We start from the raw sequence: 21605 nt of genomic DNA, 5'->3' as shown, positions 1-21605 counted from the left end.
CCCTGGGATTGATTTCCTCAATGTATCTTATGTTTTGGCTTCAATACTTTTCCTAAAGATTTCATCCTTAAAACCTAAGTGAGATTCTTCCCATCAGCCCAGTCCGCCAGGGGGGCCTCCTGCCTGGAGGGCCAGCGCCACCCGGGAACAAGGGTGGGCCACAGCCTGCAGCTAATGCCAGGTCTTCTAAACTGCAAGGTGGCAATCCCCCTCCAACACTGACAGCTTCAGGGCCAAAGGCCTATCTCTAAGCAAACACCCTGCCCGCCTCAAAACAAGCCTGGAGAACAGACGAATGCAACTCCTTTAGACGTCTAGCCAACCTGCACACACGTTTCTCAGAGTCACCCTTTGGCAATGGTGAATTTAAAAAGACACAGTATTTATTCCCTCACAGAAAACACACCGGAGCAAAGGGTATATGTAAAAAAGGTTAACCGACTCCTCATTATGACCTAACACTGGCCTCTTAGGCAATCGCCAAGTGTGTAGAGACATGATAACTCCCTGGGTGGGGATCGGGAGTTTAGGGGCAGGGACCGCGGCCTGGTCTGGGCTACTGATCTACCAGAAAACAGCCCGAAACAGGAAAGAGCACACATATGCCACTTGGAATGTATGACGCAAACCCCAGCCTTGAAACAAAGAACAGGAAACAGCTCTGCTGGCCGTGGAGAGCGAGCTCAGAGAAACATTTAGCCGGCCCTCCCTGACCCTATATTCATGAGCAGCTGGAGTTTTTTCAGACAACAACAGGGGGGTGGAGGTGTTTGTTCTATGGGTGTGAATAATAACACCGGCTTTATACAGGGGACCTGCCCTATTTACAAATAGGAGCTTCCACATACAGTAAACATCGTAAGGGAATATGTGATTTTATCATATGCGGGCAGCAGAGACCTTCCTAATTAACACCAGCCTCCTTTCCAATTTCTTTTGTCTCTTTCTCCCCCATCCCAGTGGCTGGTCTCTAGCCATAATCAAATTCGGGGTTAGGGCAATGATTATTGTTCAGCCTCAGCATCATGAGGAAAATGCAAAGAAAGCACTGGTAAGAATTCAGAGGACAACTGGGTTATCCCACATGAACTGACAACTGGACCAGTTCTAAGGGCCCCTCAGCTATGCAGAACTACATTCCTAGACACTGAGTGCGGGCTACCTAGAGTCACCCCCTCCCCAAATTTCACCGTCTTTCTCAACTGCATAGTCAGAAACCTATCCGCACGCAGCTGCACATCTGTTCTCCATGTACACACATCTAAAGAAATTCACCTTTTGAGAATGTGATTCTGTTCCTGACATTTCATTTAACCCAAAAGTGTTATACAGTCTAGAGACCAGAGTATCAATTTTTATAAGATATCTGAAAATGTCTATTTTCCCTTAGGTATATTTAAGGTAGTAAAACCCATTCATAGTCTTTCCCCCCGTTATGTCTCTTTATTTTGTTAGCCAGGACTGTTCAACTCAGGTTTCCATGATCAGAGATTGAATAATCTGTGTGTAGACAAAACTACAGGTAAAAAAAAAAAAAAGGCATCACTGTGCCCATAGCAACCAGAAGATTGGGTTTTAATTTAGAAACTTTGCAGTGAAAAAACAATAGCATGTTTTATATCTGACAAGATTTTGTGGTCTTAGCAGCTACTTTTCTTTGTTATTCTCACACTAAGATTTTTAGACTTGCATTCTCCTTCATGAAAGCCAAATGTTCCTTAAAGTGTATCTTTACTGCACTTACAATAGTACATTAGGCTTTTTTCTTCTAATACTTCTGCTGCAAACCCCACTGACTGTGGAACTGGGGACAGTTTCTCTAGAGTTGAAATTCATCAAACATCTCATCTCAGGTTTCTGGTAACGCGCTAAGGTCAACATACTCCATGCTTTGAGCTGCAAGAAACTCATTTGTCCATTCTTTGTTAAAAAAAAAAAAACAACACTAACTCGTGAAATTTTGGAGATGTTAATGTTATCAGGTTGCCTTTTCCCTAAAACCAAGTCTTTCCTCCAGTTAGGCAGATTATCATCCAGATGGATTTCTTATAAAAATGCTGCTCAAATTCATACAGAAAGCACTTAAAAAAAAAAAAGTACAAAACTGCTCAGTGGACAAATCTATAATGAACAACTGCCCTAGTCTCCTACTCGATTTTGCTAATAATTATATCCTAAATGTAAATGAAGTCAGAATACCACTACATACTTCTCCCCAAATACCAGACTCTTGTGAGAATACAACCAAAATATTTAAAGTATCTTGGGTGATATTAGCGGAAAAATACATTCTGAGCTAGTAAAAAATTCAGTGCAAAATGTTTATTTTAGTGCAATACAAGAAGGTGAGCAATTTCCAGTTTCCGTTTAACCTGACTTATTAAAAATAAGTCCAGTTCACACAGGTTCTCCATCTATTATTATTGTATATTGCTGTAAAATGTAAAGCAGAAGATTCTCCCTGATATCTGCCAAAGAAGTGGATATGAAAATTCCAAGTATTATCTGCCATCTCCAAGAAAGGCACTCTGAAATGTTAGGTAAGTCCCAAGGGTCCAGGTCCAGGGGATCAGTCCCTCAGTCCCCACACGGCTCGAGTCCCTAACGCTGCAGGCAGTTGCCTAAGGCGCTCTCCGCCTCCAGCCTCGCTGCAATCCTTGCTCCAGGCACTGCGGCAGGTTCTCTGTGCCCCCGAGGAGGACTCTCCAAACCCGGCCAGCTCTTTTCTCCTGCCCCCGAGGATCCAGACGCCCTGGCAGCTCCTGGGCTCCAGGACCGAGAATGGGATGCTGCCTTCAGTCCCAACGGCCCCAAGTTTCTTCCCAGAGGGCCCGGGAGGTTGCTCCAAGTTTGCTCCGGCGGGCGAGCGGTGGCGCGCCCGGTCCGAAGAGGGGGGCGGCGGGGGGCGGGGAGGGCGCGGGAGCGGGGGGTGGGGGACCCGGAGGGGGAGGAGCAGGAGCAGGAGTGCGCGGCCTCCTCACTACCTTTCTCCAAACAACGTTGCCACACGCGGAGAGCACTGAGATTTCTGGGGCTTTGGAGGGAATCGCGAGCGAGGGAGCGGGCGAGCGGGCGGGCGGGCGGCAGCCGGGGGACCACACAGGTGAGCCCCCGCCCGCGCCCTCGCCGGGACCGCGGCGGGCGCCGCCGGTCTCGGTCCCCCACATCGCGGGATCCGCACGGTGGCTCCCCCGAATCCCACACTTTCAACCGATGAACCCGGGGTTCCCCCCTCCCCCTCGCCTCCCCTTCCGCCCCCACCCCCGGCTTCCAGGAGCTGTTGCACTTTCCCAAGCCCACAGGCGCCCCCACCCCCGCGTTGCACCCCCCCAGCCCATTCACTGCGCGCCCCCCAAGGGAAAAAAAAATGAGACCGGACGAGCCAGAAAGGGCGACAGCAGGAGTCGGGCCGAGGGAAGGTGAGGGAGAGGGGACTTACTTTTCGAGGCGCGGTGCTGAGCGCTGCAGACGAGAAATAAAGGCCCTGATCCGAGCCGCCTTGAACCCCGCGAATGCAGTAATGTCAGCGCGCCAGCCGGGGTGGCGGTGGCGGCCGCAGGGCACGGGGACAGGAACGGGGACGGGCGCGCGTGCGGCGGGCGCTCGCGCTGCGCTCCGGCTCGGGCCCCGGCTCCGCGCGGCTCCGCTCCTGGCTCCCCTCTGGCTCCTGGCACCAACTCCGGGCAGTCACATGACGCCGGCGCCGCTCGCTCTGCGAGCCTCCCGGGGCTGGCGGGGTAAGTAGAGGCTGGGACCCGGGGTGGGAGGGTCAGGGAGGGGAGAGGGAGCCGCCGCGGCCGCCCGGGCTGGGCGGGTCCCCACCCACTTGGGTGGAGGCAGCCGCCGGAGGGGTCGGCCGAGTCACTCGCGCAAACACGCACCCCGCCCTGCGCCCTTCCCCCGCCACCCCCGCCTCCCGCGCCGCCTCCGCCCCGCCCCGCCCAGTCACCCGGGGACGGCCTGACAGACACTCATTATTCCCCGGAGCCGGGCGCCGCCCCGCCGGCCCAACCTGTCCGGCGAGGCGCGGCGCGGCCGAGGGGCTGGGCGTGCGCGGCGCGGCCCCCGCCCTTGAGCCTCCGCCCTCCCCCCTCCCCCCACCCCCCCTGCCCGGCCCGGCCCGGCCCGGCCGGCGCGGCCCCGTGCCCCTGCCCGCGCCCCTGCCCCCGCCCCGGAGTCCCCGCCCGCGCCCCCTCCCTGCGCCCTCCGCCTCCCGGCCCCCGCCCGCTCGGGACCCGCCGCCGCGCCGCCGCCCCAGCCCGGGGGGAAGGAAGGGCGGCGCTGCCCGCTCCGGGCGTCACAGGGCTGCAGCCCGCTGCGCCGCTTCCAAAACACACAGCCGGGCGCGCGGGCCAGCCGAGGCGGGGGACCCGGGCGGCCGGGCCATCAATCAGCCGGCTCCGGCGGGAAGGGCGGCCCCGGGCGCGGCGGGAAGGGCTGGGCCCCGCGGCCAGCGCGGCTCCTCCTGGGCCGAGTGCGTGCAACTCTCTTAAAGAAAAAGCAGAAAAAGGCAGGGGAGCTGAAGGAGCGGAGGAGCGGGGCGGATTCGGGGGCAGAGGAGCGGCGGGAAAGGGGAGGGCAGTGGGGATTGACTTAAACCCTTAAATGGTCCCGAGTTTCCAAGGTCATTCGACACACTGTTAGAGCGCTCTTTCTTTGTGCCCGGGGCGCCGGGTCCCCTCGTCGCCCGCCCCGCAGAGGGGCGGCCCGGGGCTGGGGGTTGGGGGCGCGTTCCCGCCCCCCCCAGGGCTTCTTTGAAGGTCCGGGGACCCCCGGAGGCAAACTTCCCACGGGCCGGGCCTGCCACTGGAGCGAAAAGGCAACCGGTAGCAGCGGCATTTGCTCAGCCGGGCCTGCCCGAAAACTTGGCAAACTTCGGTCGGGTTCCTCCTGCCCGGAGGGAGAACTCCGGGCCAGCAGAGGGCTCGGCCCGGGACCTTTCATTTTTTTGTCGCTTCCCTGGGACCGAGCGCGAGCGTGCTCGGTGCGGGGCGGCGGAAACGCGCTTGCTGTCCCAGCCAGGCCCCCCGGGAGGACTTGGTATAGCTTAGCCCCCGAGTTTAATGCTTTTTGAATTTCTTTTAAACAGTATTAATGTAATAAAGAATGCAATAAAAAGAACAAAGGACAAATTGGTTCAATTGTTTTAGTCCTGTGTAATGTTTAAAAAAAAAAACGCGCTGCTTCAGTGTATTGCTTCAAGATGTTTTAAAGGCCCTTTAAGTTCACCATTCTCACTTTGATGCTTCATCCAGGCATGGTACTGCTTAAAACGTAGAGATAACAGTATATGCCGAGCCCCATCATGTAGCTACGCAGTACTATAAAATTAGTACCAGGTAACCTCAAGTAGTGAAATTGCACGTTATAAAAAAATGCACATAACATAAAAGACCACATGGAGAACACCCAGATCTGACACTGGTTCCTGTCCCATAAGATTAATGTTTAAAAGGGATGAGGAGTTTCTTTTAACGAGTAAAGGACAGATGCAGGAAAATAAGTTGGATTCGTGTCAATTACTAATTGCGGTTCATTGATCACTGACATCAAACGTCTGATTGGATGGCTTAGATTTGTATTAGCTGGAAGACCCTATTAGTGATGACTGACGAAATCGTTTTGCACTTCCGTGTCTGGCTCCGTAGTAGGGGCCCCAAAACTATAGGCTTTGCTCAGAGGACACCAGAGGTGAAAACCTAAAGCACATAAACCGTGTTCTTTACATTGTTCATGTGGGTGTGGACCCACATGTGAAAGAGGTCTGAGAAAAGTGTGATCCAAGATAAGTAGGGAGTGGCTTCGATATGGAAGGTGGGGGAAGGAGGAGAAAAGTCATAAAAAAGTTTAATTAATGAACACACTGTGTTCAGTGCCCTGTGGGAGATAGCTGAAACACAACTTGTACAATGATGAAGGATCCATTGAAGGAGACCACCATCTGTCCAGGTACCCAAACCAGAAATGTCTGAAGTCATCCTTGACTCCTCCCTTCCCCTAGCTGGTCAGAGCCCTGTCATTCACTGAATCTTGGACCTCCTCAATCCTACCCATTCCTTGACCACTCTCCTGGTCCCGCCCATTGCCACAGTGTCTTGGTCAGCCTGTTTGTTGCGGGGCTGAAGTGTGGGAAAGGGATTGGAGCAAAGGAATAATAAGAATACTTTTTCTAAAATGGAAACCTAAACGTGTCAAAGTCTTCATTACATTCCCATCGGATAAAGTCCAAGAGTTTACTACCTGTGCTGACCTGGCCTCCATCTATCTTTATAGACTCATCTCTTCCTATTATCCCCCACCCTATCCTTCCCTCCAGCAATACTCAACTTTTTTCCCTCCAACTCACTCTCCCCACCTCTGGCCCTTTGCACATGCTAATTTTTCTAGGTGGACTAGCCTCCTTGCCTTCTCCCCCAACTCCTGACCTCCACTCTCATTTCTGTACATTCCATCCATCCTATAATTATTGACTTAAATGACATTTTCAACAAAATGCATCTTGTCTTACCACCATCCCTCATCCCACCTTTGGATGAGCGGAGGTGCTCCTTCTTGGTGCTCTGATAGCACTCATGCTTCACCTCTTCTAACTCTTTCTTATAATTGGTTATTTAACGCTCTTTCCGTGGCACTGAAATAAGAAACTCTGTGAGGGCACGGACATTGTCTTTTTAGCAAAATTGTATCCTCATGGCCCAGATGTTCAATGAATATTTGTAAAATGAATAAATGTCAGCTATGAATTGGGAAGAAGTCATTCAGAGTTAAAGAGATGAGAGAATAATTGGCGAGCTTCAAGGTGGCAGTGGCCATGAACTGTATATACCTTTGAGATAGTGAAAAGTAGGGAGGAGGGGGTTCTCTCTCCCTGACTGTCTTTGAGCAGTAAAGTGAGATGGTCAAAGTGGTGCCTAGGTCTTCTTTTTATCCTTAACATTAGCACAGTGCCCACACGTGCTCAGTTGTTCAAGACATCCCGTATAAACGAAATATCTCAAGCTTGGTCCTTGTGGTAGCTGCTTTACTCTTGTTCTTTGAGGACAGTAGGCCAGTCTGGTTTAGGTTTGGGGCAGCACATACTGGGGGAAGGATACTCCTCCCTGGCCCCAGCCTTGTTGCTCCCAATCAGTCATGGCAGCCCTGGTCTCTTTTGCCAGTGACTGGCTGGAGAGTAGATATATGACCGAGTTCTGGCCAGTAGGATATGAAGGGAAGTGTGCTGGGGCTTGTTTTTCATCCTGAGTAAAGGATGTTCTGGCCAGTTCTGGCCAGTAGGACATGAAGGGAAGTGTGCTGGGGCTTGTTTTTCATCCTCAGTAAAGGAAACTCTTGCAAGGATTAACCCCCAGACCTGCTTTGAAGTTACGTGAGGATGTGATTCTTGACGCTGTGGCAGCCATCTTGTAATCATGAGAAGAAAGCAAGGTTTCAGATTTCCATAAGGATAAATAGCTCTTTTTTCATCATTAGTCATCAGCTCAAATATGACATCTTCAGAGATGACTTCTTTGACCACATAATCTAAGATATCCCTTCCCCAGTCTCTGTCTAGTTGTTCTTGTTCATTTTTTAGATACCTTTTTCCCCACTGGAACCTGGGCTCTGTGAGAGCAGGGACATTCTATTCTTCACTCCTATTTCCCAAGCTCCTACAACAGGATCTGGTAAATAGAAGGTGTTCCAGAAGTAATTGTTGATTAATGGCTGACAACTAAATAGTAACAGTGTGTTGAAACTGATTCAGGGATGCGCGGACACAAGCCACCGCACACCTCCATTTTCTCTTCCATGGCTTGTATCATAGTTCCATTTCAGGAGGTCTCTTTCTGCTATACAAAGACATATTCTTGAGATTCCTTCTTCTTCTCCCACTCTCTTTCAGAGCTTTTCCATTCCTTCCCATAGGAAAGTTTCTCCTTTTCATTTGACGATGCACAACGTTATGAAGGTAGAAAAGTGTCATGTGCTTAAGAAATTATGAGCAACACAGATAACATCTACCTTAAACGATAACAAAGCCATATGGTTTTTTCTTTTTTTTTTTCCTGCTAGCTTTATTGAGATATTATTGGCCTATAACATATGTAAGTTTAAGGTGTACGACATGATGGTTAGAGACACCTATATATTGCAAATGATTGCCATAATAAGGTTAGTTAACATTTCCATGCCCTCACATAATTAGTATTTTTTGTGTATGTATGTATGTGTGCGTGGGGATGACATATAAAACTAACCTGTTAACAACTTTCAAGTATATAATACAATATTGTTAATTATATTCACCATGCTGTACATTAGATCCTAGACCTTATTCATTTTGTAGCTGGAAGTTTGTGCCCTTTGACTGACATCTCCCCATTTCCCCCCTAGGCACTGGAAACCACCATTCTACCACCTGTTTCATGAGTTTTGGCTTTTTTAGATTCCACATATAAGTGAGATCATACAGTATTTGTCTTTCTCTGTCTGACTTATTTCACTTAGCATGATGTCCTCAAGGTCCATCTATGTTGTTGGAAAAGGTAGGATTTCCTTCTTTTTTAATGTGTGTGTGTGTATGTGTGTGTGTGTGTATGGCAAGAGAGAGTGAGAATGAGAGAGAAAGATATTTTTCTTATCCATTCATCCATCAGTACTTGTTGTTTCAATATATTGGCTATTGTAAATTATGCTGCAATGAACATGGGAATGCAGAGATCTCTTTGAGATAGTGTTTCATTTCCTTCGGATATATACCTAGAAGTGGAATTGCTGGATCATATGTATCCTATATATATATATATGGTAGTCCTACCGTAAACTTTTTGAGGAACTGCCATACTGTTTTCCATAGTGGTTATACCAATTTACATTCCCATCAACAATGCAGAAGTGTTCCCTTTTCTTCACACCCTCACCAATACTTGTCTCTCATCTTTTTTATAATAGCCATTCTAACAGGTGTGGGTGATAACTTGTTGTGGTTTTTATTTGCATTTCCCTGATGATGAGTGCTGTTGAGCACCTTTTCACATACCTCTTGACCATTTGGATGTCTTCTTTGGAAAAATGTTTATTCAAGTCAAGTCTTTTGTTCATTTTTTAATCAGATGGTTTGTTTGCTTGTTTTGTTATTGAGTTATATGAGTTCCTAATACATTTTGGATATCAAGCTCTCATTAGTAGGTAGTTTGCAACTATTTTCTCCCATTGTGTAGATTGCCCTTTCATTTTGCTGATTGTTTCTTTTGCTGTGAAGAAGCTTTCTAGTTTGCTGTAGTCCCATTTGTTGACTTTTGCTTTAGTTGCTTGTGCTTTTGGTGTCATATCCAAAAAACTGTTGCCAAGACCAAGGTCAAGGAGCTTTTCTCCCATGTTTTCTTCTAGTCATTTAATAGTTTCTGGTCTTACATTTAAGTTTTTAATCCATTTTTGAGTTAATTTTTGTGAGTGGTGTTAAGATATGGGGTCCAATTTCATTCTTTTGCATGTGAATATCCAGTTTTCCTAATATTGTTTTTATTAAAGAGACTATCCTTTCCCCACTGGGTATTCTTGGCTCTTTTGTCAAATATTAGTTGACTGTATGTGTGTGGGTTTATTTCTGGGCTTTCAATTCTGTTCTATTGCTCTATGTGTCTGTTTTTATGCCAGAAACATACTATTTTGATTGCTATAACTTTGTAATATAGTTTGAAATCAGGAATTCTGATGCCTCCAACTTTGTTCTTTCTCAGAATTGCAAAACCATATGTTTTGAAATAAAATTAGAAATGCTAAACTAAGGGTCATCTATCTCAAAAGCATTACAAAGGGCCCAGAGATTCTCTTTGGTTTCTCTGCAAATTCCACCAATATTATCCATCGATCCATCAATCCATCCATTCATTCAATTTCGGTTTGCCAGGAAGTATTGAGGTAGAGTAAGGTGACCAAGAGTTATAATAAATATGAAACTGGATGTATGATCTCCCCGCTTCCCTCACCCCCGACCCCTCCAGGAGCTCTCAACATTTCTAGTACAGATGGAACTCAACATTTCTAGTACAATTGGAATTGTCCTGGATTATGTTTGGCAAGACAATGCAATTGAAGGACAGTGGTACAAAACAGTTGAAATGTTGGATCTTGGAATCTAAGTTGAAGAGCTAAAACAGAAGGGGACTCCAGAGAGATAGCCAAAGGATCAATGAACTGGACATTTCAAATACACTGAAGAGAGGGCATATTGGGAATAATGGAGTGAAGGGTTAGGAGGTGAGCAGTTGGAGAGTGGGGACATGTGGCCTTAACATTTAAAGGTGGCACAGTACCAGAGATGACAAGGCTCAGGGTGTACCTGTGGGTGTGGGAGACTAGAAGAGGTGGTGAGACCAAGGGAAAGAATGACTGGGGTACTGAGCAGGTTCACGGAGCCTAAAATTACTCAGAATTGTGGCCGGACTTAGGGTCAAGAGCAAGACCTAGGCTCTCAGGCCACATCTTCCATTCATGAGAAAAAGACTTCAAGGAACTGGTGAACAACAGCAACCAGGAGAGAACAGTCAGACACAGCCTTCTTCTTCTATGGTTAAATGTGCTTTCCGGACGTCATGATTATTTGAGTCAAAAATAATCATTCATATGGGGTAATAACCAATAAAGGTTATTTTACTAATAAAATATGTCAATAGTTTTATTTTCTACTTTTTATTGCAAATGTACTATTTCTGCTTCATTGAGAGTTCGAATCCCCCTTTGGAGGGGAGGGGGACTTGTCAGGGATCTTAAATATTATTTATTATATCATTTCAAAGGGAATATATTATTATATTATTTGAAAGGGAAATGAACTGTAACTTCCAAATCAATAACCTACGCATGTAAAGATGTAGAGTGTAACTTATTTCTAATTTGGGGACTACCTAGATTTCTCCTGTGCTGGGAGACAGAGTGTGTAAAGAATGGGGGACCCACAAAATAAGATAAACTACTTGTCATTTTTCAGCTGGTTTTGGCATGGGCCTGACTATGTTTCCAACCCTCCCCTCTCCTGAGAAATTATCGGCACTGAAGTCCCGGATTTAAGTTACTTGAGCAAGTACTGGTTGAACATTTACCGTAGGTCTGCGCTGGGTGCAGGAGTAACTAAGCTAGCAAAGAGAGGGTGTGTGAATTATGTTCTAGGAAGTGGCCTTGCCACCTTCCTTTTTCTGCTCATTCCAAGTGTGCTGCAGGCCTAAACCCCAAACCCCGCAGACCGAAGCTCTTCCCTCCGTGTCAAAACCTGGTTACACAGGTTTCACTGGTACTGGCCCGGGAAGAAGACTTCAGCCTTTCGTTCCTTAGTCTCTCAAGCCAGCCAGCCAGTGAGGCCACACTTCACATGCTTTAGAAGTTTTGCTGATACGTTCTGGGAAACAGTCAGCAGATGGTAAGATCATATGAACGGGAGAGAGTTCTTTATCACCCTTGTCATTCAGAAAGATTTGCTACTTGAAGACAATATTAAAATCATAATAATGGTCGTATTAAAGTGATAGGAGTAGGGTGATATTTTTTTCTTTGCCTTTGAATACTTTTCTGTTTTTTTTTTTCTTTAATGAGCAAATACTACTTTTGTGATTAAAAAAAAAAAAAAAAAAGAAGTGTGCTTTTACAAAATAGCCGAGAAAAAATGTGCACGTCGTGTATGATTAAATGTGGGCCCTCTCGCCTGGGTGGCTCAGTTGGTTAAGCGACTGCCTTCGGCTCAGGTCATGATCCTGGAGTCCCGGGATCGAGTCCCGCATCGGGCTCCCTGCTCAGCAGGGAGTCTGCTTCTCCCTCTGACCCTCCTCCCTCTCATGCTCTCTGTCTCTCATTCTCTCTCAAATAAATAAATAAATAAATCTTTAAAAAAAAAAAAAAAAATGTGGGCCCTCAAAGCACAATTTTGCGGGAGGGGTCCTTGAAAGCGCCCGGGGCCCAAAGGTGTGGTTGTGTGCTTGTGATTCTGAAGCAGGGTGGGGTGAGGAGGGAAGGGCTCTCGGAGGGGAGGGCTACGGGAGAGGGTGAACATCTCCTTTTATTGACTCTTAACTTGTTAACGGCTGCTTGAATAGCCGGACCTGGGCAGGTTCTTGGAACCGGAATTCTTCCTCAAAATAATACGTATTTACTTTAAAAACCACTCCAAAGAGTAAACGTTGAAAACAAAAACAAAAATAGAAAGCCCAGCACACTGAAGTGAATAGAGCCCAAGTTCCTATTTCTCAAAAGATAGAAACATACTTCCTGGAGCACAAGGTCCACTCACCCTCTCCCCATGCGCTCTGGCCAGGATCTGTTGATTCAGCGGGAAACAGAAGAGTCAGCAGTTGCGCTGGATGTGAATTGGTGCGCGGCTACCTTCGGCTTCCCAAAGCACCATTAATTCAGGGGGGATGGCATCGCCTGAGCTATTGGGGTTCTAGCTTCTCTCGGATTTCTTTCTAAGCTACATTTGTTTGTCTGTTATTGTTCTTAAAGTTTTCTGGGTAACTATAAGCAACAGACCTTGTTAGTTCCTCTTGAGATTGCCCACTACTCCCCACCCTTATTTCTCACCTCCCAGCATCCTGTTTGTCTCCCTGACTCTGTCCCCCGCCCCATCCCCGCCCTCGCTCAGCTTTTAGCCATGTTTTTCTTCCCTCAGTTAGTTAATTTTAAATTTCTATTTTTATCAGTGTTCTCAATACCAAAGGAGGCCTACCATAGATTCGTTTTTTGTTCATTGATTTATGATTTCTTCTCCTGTGAATACCTTTAAAATGTGTGTCATGTACGTTCCAATGTGTGTCTCCCCCTACCTTGTCTTGAAGACACTGTATTTCCAGAAAATTTGGAAGAGTAGAGAGCATAAAAGAAAATATGGGGGAAACTTTGAATTTATGTACAGGACCTTTTTTCGTGAGTTTTGCCTATTTAAAATTACTCTGTTATGATAGGAACAAAAAATCTACAGTGTATACTGTATTTCTACTCACATCGGTATAATCTTTAGCTTATTAAAATTTAAAGAACATTTTGGCCTGTCCATAATTTTATATGAACTATTTAGACTTATATTTCAATTTTGCTCAGTATTGCTGTAGATGTCTCTATTAGCTATTAAATGCTATAGAATCCAGCATCTCTTAAATCTTGCAGGTTTAGAGAAACACTAAAAAAATTTTTTTTAGAATACCACCATGAAAAAGTCATCAGTACCACTGAATGTATGGTTCTGCCTATTAGTAGTATCTTCACAGGAGAGAAAATTAATTTTCTAAAAAGAGGAGGAAAACACTTTCAAACTCATTGAATACAACTTTTGCTACACAGTAATTTATCTAATCAGTTTCCTTTTCTGTACTGAAGATAAGAAAAATAGAGACTCAAAAGAAGCAGAAATTGACCATGATGTATTCCTAAACTCCTTTCTCTGAATACTACGGAGATGTCGGAAAAATTAAGATTCACCCCAGATTCACACAAATTTCTCTCCTTTCCATGATTGCTTGTTTGGCAAATTTCTCAAATACAATTCGCTTTCTTTCACTTAGTGCTGAGAAGACAAGGGCATCTTAAAGAAGATCCCAAGAAGATTCAGGAGGAGACAGGAAAGGTCTCCATGAGGATTTATTACCATGTCCCAGGAGAGATGATTTTGGTAGAATCTTAGTTTGCTTCCCCTGCGCCCCCCAAAATATCTCAAGGTGTTCCCTGTTCTGTTGTCTTTGAAAGTACTTTGCCAAAAGTCCAGTCCTCAGGACTTGGCGGTTTTGATTAGATAGATGGTGGTGCTAGCAAATGAGCGGTGCCATTTGGATGACAACATTTGTCACATTTCCTCATGTAGTTCCCTTTACTTTCTTCTCTACTTCAAGCAAAAGTACACTTAGAGCCTTAAAAAAAAAAAAAAAAAGCCCAGCTAATTTAATCTAGACCATTTGGTACAGATGACCTGATGAAGATGCATTGTCTAATTCAGACACAGTGATTGCTATGTCTGATGCCCTCCCTAATAACACTGTTGATCATGTTATTTCAGGTCTAGATAAGTCTTTCTATTCCATAGTCTTTAAAAACTAGGAAAGGAAAGCAAAGCTTGTTTAGCTTATTTTAAAGAAAATGTTTCTTGTATTATTGCTTTTTTTTAATAAGTATAATCCAGATTTTCCTTTTGAATCTAAGAAAGAAATATTCCAAAAAAAGTTTAAAAAATTGTTTTTATACTCTAGAATTACCCCCCTTCAGCTTCTCTGTGTAATTTATGTTTCTAGTTAGCGTGACCTCCAGTAAGCTGTTTGTAAGCTAATTAGGGTACGGGCTTTATCTTTTTACAGCTCCTGTTACAAGTCTTTATATTTAACAGACAGTTCTATATTATCCCAACAACTGATTGCCTTAACAATATAAATAACGTGTTTTCTCATTACAACTTATTTATCTATATAAGAATACCTATACTCTGATTTATATAGTATCAATTTGCATTTTTATGTTTTATACCTTATTACATATTACTTGCTTTAGTATCTCTGAGTTATATTCCTGAAAATATAAGCTTTATTCAAGATAGTGTTTGTTATTAGAGCCTAACTTTTCAGGGAAAATATTATAATTAAATATTATATTTAAAATACTGTACTTAAAAGGTCCACTCAGAATGTCCTCTTTATATCACATAAACATGGAGAGAAAATTAGACTGGGGATTAAACAAGGAATGGTCACGAAAATAATCAAAGAAGGTGACATCCATGCTTATGTGTGAGGTTAGGGCCCTCCTTCTCCAATTATCTTTATTTATCATTATTGCTTGGATCCAATTAAATGAAAAGAAACATAACAGGATTTTTAAAGGTCATATGAAAATGAGACCAAGTGGTCAGAAAGCATCCTGAGGAATATCACACTCATTTTTCCTAAAGGTTTTGCCTTAAATCAAGAGAAAAGACTTCCTTATATTGGCTCACGTTTCCTATCAAGGGAATCAGAAAAAATCACTGACTGTGAAAAACAACAACACAAAAAGTAATTAATTCTGTACAGTATTTCTTTTACCTGTGATCGCACAAACCACACCCTAGCTGTTTGCCAAAGCCCACAGAGGCAGAGATCGAATGAATTTCCGCATCCTGCTGCTGATTTGGTTATCTGAGGTAAGTGGCTATTCGATCCAAAAAACACCCAGAGGAACAAAGAGTAAGAATCCTTGGAAAGTAAACTCCCAATGTAAATTAAATAGGCATTATTCAAACATAAGGCATGGTGGATGTTTATTAGACTGATGGGCAATGGTCATGCTATACTCTTTGGGGGCTGTAGCCCCATATCAAGGACGTCATTACTATTCTCTATTTCCCACTTGTGGGAGGATTTGTGCCCAAGTTGTTAAAAGAGATTGGGATTTGCCGGTGCGTTCTCTGGCTCTTCACACCTGTCAGGGCCATGGCTGGGTACGAAGGCTGGTATGTTTTTTCCAGTGATTTAATTCAAAATCTATTTATAATATTTGCTGGACCCCTATTTAGATAGGGGTAGAATTAAGTATTTTTCAAGGTTCCTGTCCTCAGAGACCTTAGTCCGAAATGGAAACCAGACACATATCTTCACACAGAGATAACTAATGGTATGAGGAGGTAAGTGATATATTTTTTGAATGGTAGTCCAAAATGAGCGTGGTATCACTTTGGCTTCAGAGGGTCAGGAAAAGCTTCCTGGGAGAGCAGCTGAGCCTAGAAGGATGATGTAGCCAGAAGATGCACAGGCCACTGTGATTCTAGCGAGGGGATCCTGTGGACTTGGGGAACAAGTTTGAAAGACCAGTGAGAGTTAGATGGGACAGTGCTTAAATTTAGGCCGAGGAGTAGAGACGTCAAACAATTGATTTACTCTGTCAAAGCTGGATTTTCCAAGACCAGCTTGAATACCATGACGTTTTGCCCTTTTCAATTAAGGTATCTGCTAAGGGCGATTCAATATTTAATGTTTTACAACGCTTACGTAAATACATTTACATAACTTTGTTTTTCTCAGATTATATCCTGATTTAGTATTTGGAAAATAAAATAATTTATTCAGTCTTAAAATATTTGCTGACTATCTTGTGCCAAGTACAGGACTGAACATTTATGTGATAGTTCAACAATTACTTATTAGGGGCACTCGGGGTACAACATAGAACAAAAAGAAAAATCTCTGTCCTCATGTCCTCATGGAGCTTGTATTCTAGCGGTGTATTAGTTTGCTGAGTCTGCCACAACCTGTCTTAAATAACAGAAGTTTATTTTCTCACAGATATGGAGACTAGATATCTGAGGTCACAGGGTCAGCCAAACCGGTTCCTTGTTAGGACCGTGAGGGAAGGACCCGTGCTAGGCCCTCTCCTTGTCTTGTGGATGGCCAACTCTCCTTGTGTCTTCACATTGTCTTCTCTCTATACTTGTATCCAAATTTCCTCTTCTTATAATGACACCAGTCACACTGGATTAGGGCCCACCCTCATTTTAACCTACTTACTTTGTAAAGACCCTATCAGCAAATATGGTTACATTCTGAGGTACCAGGGATTAGGACTTGAACATATGCATTTTGGGAAGGACACAGTTCAGCCCATAACAAGTGGGCAGTGATGACAGAGCAGTGAATAAATTCTAGAACGTGGGTGGTCCTGGTCGCTGTGTGCCAGGCACGGTACCAGGCAGGCTCATGTGCATCATTGCATTTAATGCTGTAACCAACCCTGGAAGTAAGTATTGTTACCCAAACTTTACAATGAGGAAACTGAGGGCGGACCACCCTCATAGTTCATAGGGGTGTTTGCTTTAGGGGCCCTGTGCTTAATGTTTTCAGTGGTCAAAGCTTTGGAAATGAAAACTGAGCCGTGGCTGAATGTGTAGGGTATATATTCGTGGCTGATTCAGATTCAGAAGCAATTTCTAATGTTAATGTAGAGAGGGAAGTCTTTTTTTTTTTTTACATTAGGTTCTAAGAAAAAAAAAGATAAAAGTAATATTTGATAAGTATATTTTTTCCTCTATAAATAATCCAATATATTATTTTATGAGTGCACACTATTATATATAATAACACATTATTACAAATAACCATAGTTATTTATAGTATATATACAACTATCTATTAAATAAATCCTACACTTTTTTATAGCAATAATCACTTCCTTTGGATTAGCTAGATTTAAATAAAGTTGCAGGTCACTTCTGACCTGTACCTCTTGATTCATCTCCGGACTAGGAAGCTTGCCACGGCACTACTCCTATGGAAGGAATCCTCACAGTACCTGTTTTGCCTGTTTTAATTATGATGCTCCTCTGGTGGACAGATTCAGATTCAGCAAACATTTATGGAGGACATACTGTCACATGGCAGGCAATTTCACAGAAATCCATGTGTTTCATAAATATGGAAAACCAAAGGATAATATGCGTTTTTTATGAACATCAATTTTACTCAATTATTTTACAGGGAAAAAAGGACTTAACTTTTTTTTTTTTTTAGTTAAGGTAACCAGTGGATAATTTAAAATGTAATTTAAATATTGAAACCATATTAGGTATACATTATAGTGTGAAATGCAACATTTTCATGAACTTTCAAGATGAAACTCATTTCAAAGGAGTTGCTTTTGTTTTGAGTTGTGCCTTTAGTTCTATAGAGATGGGAACCTGCCCTTCTCCTTCCGAGGGCTGGGGTTGGGCTGGGGGGCGTCTCGGAAGACAGCCTTTGAAAAGTTCTGAAATTTTCTTCGTCTTCATAACAACCACGTGCGGTATATTATCCTCATTTAAGAGATCAGAAAACACAAGTTTGGGTAAATTATCTTGCCCTAGTTAGCACAGTGAGTAAATAGCAGAGGCAGGGGTTAAAATTCAGACTTTCTGACTCCCATTCCGGGGCATTTTATATTGCACTACATTCACTCCTTGGATGAACGAGGCTTCAGCCCTCCCAAGGCTGTGTAGACCTCACAGTTCTGCATGTCCACATGGTCGAACCTCATTGACTCATGGATTCATGCACTTATTTGTGCATTTAATCAATAAATAAATCAATAAATATTGAGGGCTTACTATGTGCCAGGTTTCATGCTGGGTCTGGAGGACACAGTGGTTCGCGACAAAAGCAGAACATGGTTCTCTCCCTTATGGAGCCTGCAGTCTAGTGGAAGAACAGATGTTAAACAAATACCACAGAACACTTGTTTATAAACGATCGGTATTATGAAGCAAAAGCATAGGGTGCCATGAGAGGAAACAACAGGTGAGTTAATTTAGATTAGTGATCAGAGAAGACCTCGTTAAGGAAGTGACTTTGATCTGAGGTTTTGAGCATGAGTTAACTAGAAGAAAACTCATTTGCCCTTGAAGTAGTTACAAATTGCCATCCTACAAAACCCATCACTACAATTCCCTCTATCTTCATTAGATTCCTTCTTTCTCCATGGCGAGATCAAATTCCTACCCTCAGCCATCACATTTATTCTTTTCTATTGTATCTATCCATCCATCGGTTCATTTACCTATCCATTCATCATCGAGCATCAGCTACAAGCCTGGCACTATTGTGTCCTGAATCCTTTTCTTTTTCATCTTCACTCTCTTCTTTGATTCTCCCTTGACTGCTTTAACCTTCTGATTCTTTTTTTAAAGCTTTATTTATTTATTTGAGTGGGGGAGGGGTAGAGAGAGAGGGAGACAGAATCTCAAGCAGACTCCCTGCTGAGTGCCAGCCCGACTAGGGGCTTGATCTCATAACCCTGAGATCATGACCTGAGCCTAAATCAAGAGTCCGATGCTTAACTGACTGAACCACCCAGGCGCCCCTAACCTTCTGATTCTTGAATTTATTTTTGACTCACATATTCAGTCTTATGCCTTTCCGAGACCAGTCACTTCCCTCTCCTTGGGCTAAACTATCATTTCTCATCCTGTTTTCAACAAATGCATTCTTTCCTCACATTTTTCTGAAATTTTTATAATCAGGTGCAAGAAAATTAATGAAGTTTTGTTTGTTTGTTTTGTCAACTACTTGGTATTTCCATCCCTTAAACCAGAAATACCACTAATATAAAAAACAAACATTTTTGGAATCTCTTTCTTTCTCACTCTACCTACTTATATCTATCACCTGTTTATATTTGGGATCATTTCTTTCTTTTAACTATAAACTCCTGGAGATGGACAGATCTATCTGTGTAAGTTAATATAGCATCTGGTGCTAATAGTAATCACTTCTTAAACTTTTCATATGCTTTTAAAAGAGGCAAGGCACATCCTTTATAGGCCTGCTAATATGTTTGATGTACCTCTGATATAAAAGCACAAATGAATTCAGAAATGCACAGGCCAAGATTAGCCTGCTTTCACTTTCTCCTATAAAGTCATTTCTGTCCTTTCTGTCATAACCTGGACATAAAAAACCCAAGTCAGCAATAATATAGTGTATCATCAACTATTTAGGCAAACATACACTTACTTACTTCTCTATCTCCACACAAGTCAGTCAAATCCAACAAACGTCCTTTGGAAAGTCTGAAGACTCAGAGTGCACTATCTAGAAAGTTCCACCTATCAAAAAGTAAGTCGAGGGGATTTCTCTTTGTAGGCATGATGGAGTAACAAGGACCAGACTTAAATGCCCACCGTAAATAATTAAAAAGCTGGATAAAATATGAAACGATGGCTTTCAGACATTGGACAATAGTCTGCATGGGATTATGATTACTGAAAGAAGAGAAACAAACAAGTGAACTCAGTAACTCCGTGGCTTTCTGCCTGGAAGCAATTTCTAGACTGTTGACTCAGGAACGGGGACCCAAACAGATTCTGGTAGCTTTGCTGAGTTGATAAGATGGAGGCCAGAGTTTGAGGAGGCTGAGATGGCTAGAGGTAGTGGGGCAGAGTTCTGGGAAGGAGGGGGCTATGCAGAAAAATTGCTCCAGAAATATGTATAGGAATCTTTTGAGTCTTTGCTGAGTACCAGGACACAAGTATATAGAATGACACTCCACAAGATTGGACAGAAAAGACTGGTGAGTTGTAAGCTGAATAAATCTCAGGGCGCACATCAACTGGGAGAAAGTTTGGTTAGCCAAAGTGGAGAGTCCTTGTTCATCCTTGGAACATTCAGTGGATACCCTCAAGTAATCATATGTTAGTAATAGGTCTGAACTATCCTTTGAGTGAAATATTCTAGACCAGGGGTTGGAAACTTTTCTTAAATTTACAGATCACAATCATTTTTGGGTTGTGGGTCATATGGTCTTCATCACAACTACTCAAATCTGCCATTGTAGTGTGAAAGCAGCCATAGAAAATACATAAGTGAATGGGTGTGGCTGTGTTAACAAACTTCATTAACGTTATTAACAAAAAACAAGTGGCCAACCTGTGAGCTGTAGTTTGCTGACCTCTGCTCTAGAACAGCACTGTCCAACAGAAATATAATGCAAGCCACATATATAATTTTAAATGTCTGGTAACCACTGTACAAAGGAAAGAAAAGTAGATAAAATTAATAATATATTTTACTTAACCCTATACATCCAAACTATTATCAATTCGACATGTAATCAATATAAAAATTATTAATGAGGAAGTTTGTGTTCTTTTTGTCATACTAAGTTTTCAAAATCTGCAGTGTAGTTTATACCTATAGCACATCTTAATTCAGATTAGTCACATTTTAATAGCCACATACAGCTAGTGACTACCATAATGGATAGCACAGCTCTCATCTCTCTCCAGTAAAGCTTAAAGACAGGTGTCAAAGGAATCAAACTGATGGAACAATTAATGTCACTGCCTGCCAAAACAAAGCCCAATGCTCTTTAAAGGAAGACAACACAATACAGACACTTAATAATGTAACAATAACAATATCAGCATCAAATAAAAAATCACTGGACATGCTTAAAAGCAAGAAAAAAAATACAACAAGAAGAAGAATCAGTTAAGAGAAACAGACCTAGAGGCCATTTTGACTTCCCGACCTTGGGCAGTAGCTGGCAATTGTCGTCATTCTGCGCGGTCATGTCTTTGTCGACGGCGCAGCTGCTGAGGGGCCTGACAGGTCTCACCCGGAGGCTCCCGGTGCAGCGTGCCCAGATCCATTCCAAGCCTCCGTGGGAGGAGCTCGGGACCGTGGATGTTGCCGTTGGGCTCACCTCCTGCTTCCTGTGTTTCCTCCTGCCATCGGGCTGGGTCCTGTTGCATCTGGAGAGCTGCAAGAAGCGGGAGTGAAGGGGGCTGTCCTGTCCCTCACCCTGTGACCTGACCACCCCTGGCCTCTCCTGATCATGTCTGCTGCATCCCTGGCCGGTCTTCCCGGGATCATGTCCCTCAATTACAATGACCTCTTCTGCAGTCACGACCTCTCCATTTCTCCATGGTGACATCGTGGGACCACATATATTGGTTTATAAGGCCCTACTCGGTAAGGCTTTCCTTGTAACAATAAAGTCTATTTAAACCTTGGGGAAAAAAAAGAGAAACAGACCTAGAAATGACAAAATAATGGAATTAGCACACATGCTGTTAAGACAGATTTTATTATTACGTATAAGTATTTAAAGGAAAACAAAAAAAATAATCAGAAGAAAAATGAAGGATATAAAAA

General features: G+C 43.6%; 1 protein-coding gene, 1 long non-coding RNA gene and 1 pseudogene across 3 annotated transcripts in view; 2 read left to right on the top strand and 1 right to left on the bottom strand.

Moving 5' to 3' along the window:
• Positions 1-12412, bottom strand: part of KLF3 (KLF transcription factor 3) — a 43910-nt gene extending 31498 nt beyond the window's left edge. The window contains exon 1 of one of the 2 annotated variants that reach the window (XM_078068505.1): positions 12260-12412. The gene's annotated coding sequence lies outside the window, so the exon portion shown is untranslated. Of the gene's footprint in view, positions 1-3439; positions 3891-12259 lie in introns of those variants that run through there. The other variant, XM_036112563.2, reaches the window with a different exon arrangement.
• The window catches only part of LOC118548646 (uncharacterized), an 83891-nt gene continuing 65909 nt past the window's right edge, over positions 3624-21605 (top strand). The window contains exon 1 of the long non-coding RNA XR_013446312.1: positions 3624-3737. This is a non-coding gene — a long non-coding RNA (uncharacterized LOC118548646). The remainder of the gene's footprint in view (positions 3738-21605) is intronic.
• On the top strand, positions 20997-21439 carry LOC118548642 (cytochrome c oxidase subunit 8A, mitochondrial pseudogene; annotated as a pseudogene).

This window comes from Halichoerus grypus, chromosome 3, assembly GCF_964656455.1.
Source record: "Halichoerus grypus chromosome 3, mHalGry1.hap1.1, whole genome shotgun sequence".
In the NCBI taxonomy this organism is placed as follows: Eukaryota; Metazoa; Chordata; class Mammalia; order Carnivora; family Phocidae; genus Halichoerus; species Halichoerus grypus.
Note: the sequence above shows the minus strand (reverse complement) of the source record. Positions and strands in the feature narration are given on the sequence as shown.